This window comes from Propithecus coquereli, unplaced genomic scaffold, assembly GCF_000956105.1.
Source record: "Propithecus coquereli isolate 6110/MARCELLA unplaced genomic scaffold, Pcoq_1.0 Scaffold771, whole genome shotgun sequence".
Taxonomy (NCBI): Eukaryota; Metazoa; Chordata; class Mammalia; order Primates; family Indriidae; genus Propithecus; species Propithecus coquereli.
Window position 1 is genome coordinate 232,809 of NW_012153852.1, and position 5,929 is coordinate 238,737.

The window sequence follows — 5,929 nt, forward strand, 5'->3', positions numbered from 1 at the left end:
AAATGTATGCGTTTGTATATGGAACTGTTTTAGCCTTATCAGTTTCATACTTAGAATGAGAAGACTTCTGCTTCCTTACGTGTGTTTGAGGACAACTATACTCAGTGCTTTCTTTAACAAAGTTGTGCTATCCTGTAAATTGTGCCACCTCTAGCAGCTTTCTCTGAGAAAATGGATGCGTTTGTATGTGGAACGCCGTTCAGCCCCTCAGTTTCATACTTAGAATGAAATGAATTCTGCTTTCTTAAGTGTGTTTGAGCACAAACTATACCCATTGCTTTCTTTAACAAAGTCGTGCTATCCTGTAAATTGGGCCATGTCTAGAAGCTTTCTCTGTGAGATTGGATGCGTTTTCTCTGGAACTTCATTGGGCCTATCACTTTTATACGTAGAATGAAAAGACTTCTGCTTTCTTACGTGTGTTCAAGCACAAACAATAGCCGCTGCTTTCTTTAACAAATTTGTGCTATCCTCTAAATTGGGCCACGTGTAGCAGCTTATTCTGAGAGAATGGATGTGTTTGTATTTTTAACTGAAATCGGCCTCTCAGTTTCATACTTAGAATGAAAATTACGTGTGTTTGAGCACAAACTATAACCACTGCTTTCTTTAACAAAGTTGTGCTATCCTGTAAATTGGGCCACGTCTAGCACCTTTCTCTGAGAGAATGGATGCGTTCATATATGGAATTGCATTCGGCTTCTCAGTTTCATACTTAGAATATAAAGACTTCTGGTTTCTTACGTGTGTTTGAACACAAACTATACCCACTGCTTTCTTTAACAAAGTTGTGCTAACCTGTAAATTGGTCCACGTATAGCAATTTTGTCTGAGACAATGGATGCCTTTGTATAATGAACTGCATTCAGCCTATCAGTTTCATACTTAGAATCAAAAGACGTCTGCTTTCTGAAGTGTGTTTGACCACAAACTATACCCACTGCTATCTTTAACAAAGTTGTGCTATCCTGTAAATTGGGCCACATCTAGAACCTTTCTCTGTGATTAAGGATGAATTTGTATATGGAACTTCATTTGGCCTATCACTTTTTTATACTTTCAATGAAAAGACTTCTGCTTTCTTACGTGTATTTGAGCACAAACTATACCCACTGCTTTCTTTAACAAAGTTATGCTATCATGTAAATTGGGCCACGTGTAGTAAGTTTCTCTGATAGAATTAATGCGTGTGTATATGGAACTTCTTTAGGTTTATCAGTTTCATACTTAGAATGAATAAACTTCGGCTTTCTTACGTATGTTTTTGCACAAACTATACCCGCTGCTTTCTTTAACAAAGTTGTGCTATCCTGTAAATTGGGCCACGTCTAGCCACTTTCTCTGTGAGATTGGATGCGTTTGTTTATGGAACTGCATTCGGCCTCTCAGTTTCATTGTTAGAATGAAAAGACTTCTGCTTTCTTGCGTGTTTGGTCACAAACTAAACACACTGCTTTCTTTAAGAAAGTTGTGCTATCCTGCAAATTGGGCCACATCTAGCAGCTTTCCCTGAGAGGATGGATGAGTTTGTACATGGAACTTCATTTGGCCTATCACTTTTATACTTTCAATGAAAAGACTTCTGCTTTCTTACGTGAGTTTCAGCACAAACAATACCGGCTGCTTTCTTTAACAAAGTTGTGCTATTTTGTGAAGTGGGCTATGTCTAGCAGCTTTCTCTGAGAGAATCAATGCATTTGTATATGGAACTGCTTTAGGCCTACCAATTTCATACTTAGAATGAAAATACTTCTCCTTTCTTAAGTGTGTTTGATCACAAATTACACCCTCTGCTCTCTATAACAAAGTTGTGCTATCCTGTAAATTGGGCCACGTATAGCAGCTTTCTGTGAGAGAACGGATGCATTTGTATATTGAACCACATATGGAATATCAGTTTCATACTTAAAATGAAAATTCTTCTGTTTTCTTATGTGTGTTTGAGCACAAACTATATCGACTGCTTTCCTTAGCAAAGTTGTGCTATCCTGTAAATTGGGCAACATCTAGCTCCTCTCTGAGAGAATTAATGCGTTTGATATGGAACTGCCTTAGGCCTAACAGTTTCATACTTAGAATGAAAAGGCTTCTGCTTTCTTACGTGTGTTTCAGCACAAACTTTACCCACTGCTTAGTTTAACAAAGTTGTGCTATGCTCTAAATTGGGCCACGTCTAGCAGCTTTCTCTGAGAGAATGGTTGCATTTGTATATGGAACTGGATTTGGCCTCTCAGTTTCGTACTTAGAATGAAAAGACTTCTGCTTTCTTAGGTGTGTTAGAGCACACACCATACCCACTGCTTTCTTTAACAAAGTTGTGCTATCCAGTAAATTGGGCGACGTCTAGCAGCTTTGTCTGAGAGAATGGATGCGTTCACATATGGAATTGCATTCGGCTTCTCAGTTTCATACTTAGAATATAAAGGCTTCTGGTTTCTTACGTGTGTTTGAGCACAAACTATACGCACTGCTTTATTTAACAAAGTTGTGCTAACCTGTAAATTGGTCCACGTATAGCAATTTTGTCTGAGACAATGGATGCGTTTGTATAATGAACTGCATTCGGCCTATCAGTTTCGTACTTAGAATCAAAAGACGCCTGCTTTCTTAAGTGTGTTTGACCACAAACTATACCCACTGCTATCTTTAACAAGGTTGTGCTATCCTGTAAATTTGGCCACATCTAGAGCCTTTCTCTGTGATGATGGATGAGTTTGTATGCGGAACTTCATTTGGCCTATCACTTTTATACTTTCAATGAAAAGACTTCTGCTTTCTTACATGTGTTTGAGCACAAACTATACCCACTGCTTTCTTTAACAAAGTTATGCTATCATGTAAATTGGGCCATGCGTAGTAAGTTTCTCTGATAGAATTAATGCGTGTGTATATGGAACTGCCCTAGGCCTATCCATTTCATAGTTAGAATGAAAAGACCTCTGCTTTCTTACGTATGTTTCAGCAGAAAATATCCAGACTGCTTTCTTTAACAAAGTTGTGCTAGCCTGTAAATTGGGCCACGTTTAGCAGCTTCCTATGAGAGAATGGATGCGTTTGAATATGGAACAGCATTCGGCCTATCAGTTTAATACTTAAAATGGAAAGTCTTTCACTTTCTTACACGTGTTTGAGCACAAACTATACCGACTGCTCTCTTTAACAAAGTTATGCTATCATGTAAATTGGGCCACGTGTAGTAAGTTTCTCTGATCAAATTAATGCGTGTGTATATGGAACTGACCCAGGCCTCTCAGTTTCATACTTAGAATGAAAAGAATTCTGCTTTCTTAAGTGTGTTTGAAGACAAACTATACCCACTGCTTTCCTTAACAAAGTTGCGCTATCCTGTAAATTGGGCCAAGTCTACCAGCTTTCTCTGGGAGCACGGATGTGTTTGTATATCGAACTGCATACGGCCTATCAGTTTCATACTTAAAATGAAATGTTTTCTGCTTTCTTACGCGTGTTCGACCAAGAACTATATCGACTGCTTTCTTTAACAAAGTTGTGCTACTCTGTAAATTGGGGCACGTCTATCAACTTTCTCTGAGAGAATCAATGCGTTTCTATATGGAACTGCTTTAGGCTTATCAGTTTCATACTTAGAATGAAAAAACTTCGGCTTTCTTACGTGTGTTTGTGCACAGATCATACCCGCTGCTTTCTTTAACAAAGTGGTGCTATCCTGTAAATTGGGCCATGTCTAGCAGCTTTCCCTGAGAGAATGGATGCGTTTGTATACGGAACTGCATTCGGCATCTCAGTTTCATACTTAGAATATAAAGACTTCTGCTTTTTTACGTGTGGTTGAGCACAAACCATACCCAGTGCTTTCTTTCACAAACTTGTGCTATCCAGCAAATTGGGCCACGTCTAGTAGCTTTCACTGAGAGAATAGATGTGTTTGTACATGGAACTGCATTCGGCCTATCAGTTTCATACTTAGAATGAAAAGACTTCTGCTTTCTTAAGTGGGTTTGAGCACAAACTATACCCACTGCTATCTTTAACAAAGTTGTGATATCCTGTAAGTTTGGCCACATCTAGAACCTTTCTCTGTGATAAAGGATGAGTTTGTATATGGAACTTCATTTGGCCTATCACTTTTATAATTTCAATGAAAAGACTTCTGCTTTCTTACGTGTGTTTGAGCACAAAGTATACCCACTGCTTTCTTAACAAAGTTGTACTATGCTGTAAATTGGGCCACATATAGCAGTTTTCTCTGAGAGATATGGATTCGTTTTAAATGGAACTGAATTTGGCCTGTAAGTTTCATACTTTTAATGAAAAGACTTCTGCTTTCTTAAGTGTGTTTGAGCATAAACTATATCCACTGCTTTCTTTATCAAAGTTGTGCTATCCTTTAAATGTGGCCACATCTAGACGCTTTCTCTGAGAGAATGTATGGGTTTGTAAAAAGAACTGCCTCCGGCCTATAAGTTACATACTTATAAGGAGAAGACTTCTGCTTTCTGAAGTGTGTTTGAGTAAAAACTATACACACTGCTTCCTGTAACAAAGTTGTGCTATCCTGTAAATTGTGCCATGTCTAGCATCTTTGTCTGAGGAAATGTATGCGTTTGTATATGGAACTGTTTTAGCCTTATCAGTTTCATACTGAGAATGAGAAGACTTTTGCTTTCTTACGTGTGTTTGAGTATAACTATACTCACTGCTTTTTTTAACAAAGTTGTGCTATCCTGTAAATTGGGCCACGTTTAACAGCTTTCTCTGAGAGAATGGATTCGTTGCTATATGGAAGTGCCTTCGGGCTCTCAGTTTCATACTTAGAATGAAAATACTTCTGCTTTCTTACGTGTGTTTGAGCATAAACTATACCCACTGGTTTCCTTAAGAAAGTTGTGCTATCCTATAAATTTGGCCTCGTCTAGCCACTTTCTCTGTGAGATTGGATGCGTTTGTATATGGAACTGCATTCGGCCTCTCAGTTTCATAGTTAGAATGAAAAGATTTCTGCTTTCTTGCGTGTTTGGTCACTAACTAAACACACTGCTTTCTTTAACAAAGTTGTGCTAGCCTGTAAATTTGGCAAAGTCTAGCTGCTTTCTCTTAGAGAATACATGCATTTGTATCTGATTCTGCATTAGGAATAAAGGTTTCATAGTTATAATGAAAAGACTCCTGCTTTCTTACATGTGTTTTGGTACAACATGTACCCTTTGCTTTCTTTTCCAAAGTTGTGCTGGCCTGTAAATTGTCGAATGTCTAGCTGCTTTCCCTGAGAGTATACATGAATTTGTATCTGAACCCGCTTTGGGCGAAAAGGTTTCATACTTATGATGTAAAGACTCCTGCTTTCTTCCGTGTGTTCTAGCACAAACTGTAAAAACTGCTTTTCTTCCAAAAGCTGTGCTAGCTTGTAAATTGGGTAAAGTCTAGCTGTCTTCTCTTAGAGAATACACGCATTTGTATCTGCTTCTGCAAGGGAATAATGGTTTCGTACTTATAATGAAAAGACTCCTGCTTTCTTACGTGTGTTTTAGTACAAACTGTAAAAACTGCTTTCTTTCCAAAAGTGCTAGCCTGTAAATTGGATAAAGTCTAGCTGCTTTGTCTAAGAGAATACATGCATTTGTATCTGAACCCGCTTTGGGCAAAAAGGTTTCATACTTCTAAGGAAAATACTCCTGCTTTCTTCCGTGTGTTTTAGTATAAAATGTACCCTTTGCTTTCTCTACCAAAATTGTTCTAGCCTGTAAATTGCAGAATGTCTAGCTCCTTTCTCTTAGAGATTACATGCATTGTATCTGATTCTGCATTAAGAATAAAGGTTTCTTAATTTGATTAGATCCCACTTATTTATTTTTGTTGCTGCGGTGATTGCTTTGGCGGTCTTCTTCAAGAATTCCTTACCTAGGCCGATGTCTGAAAGGGTCTTCCCAACATCTTCATTTAGAATTCTTAA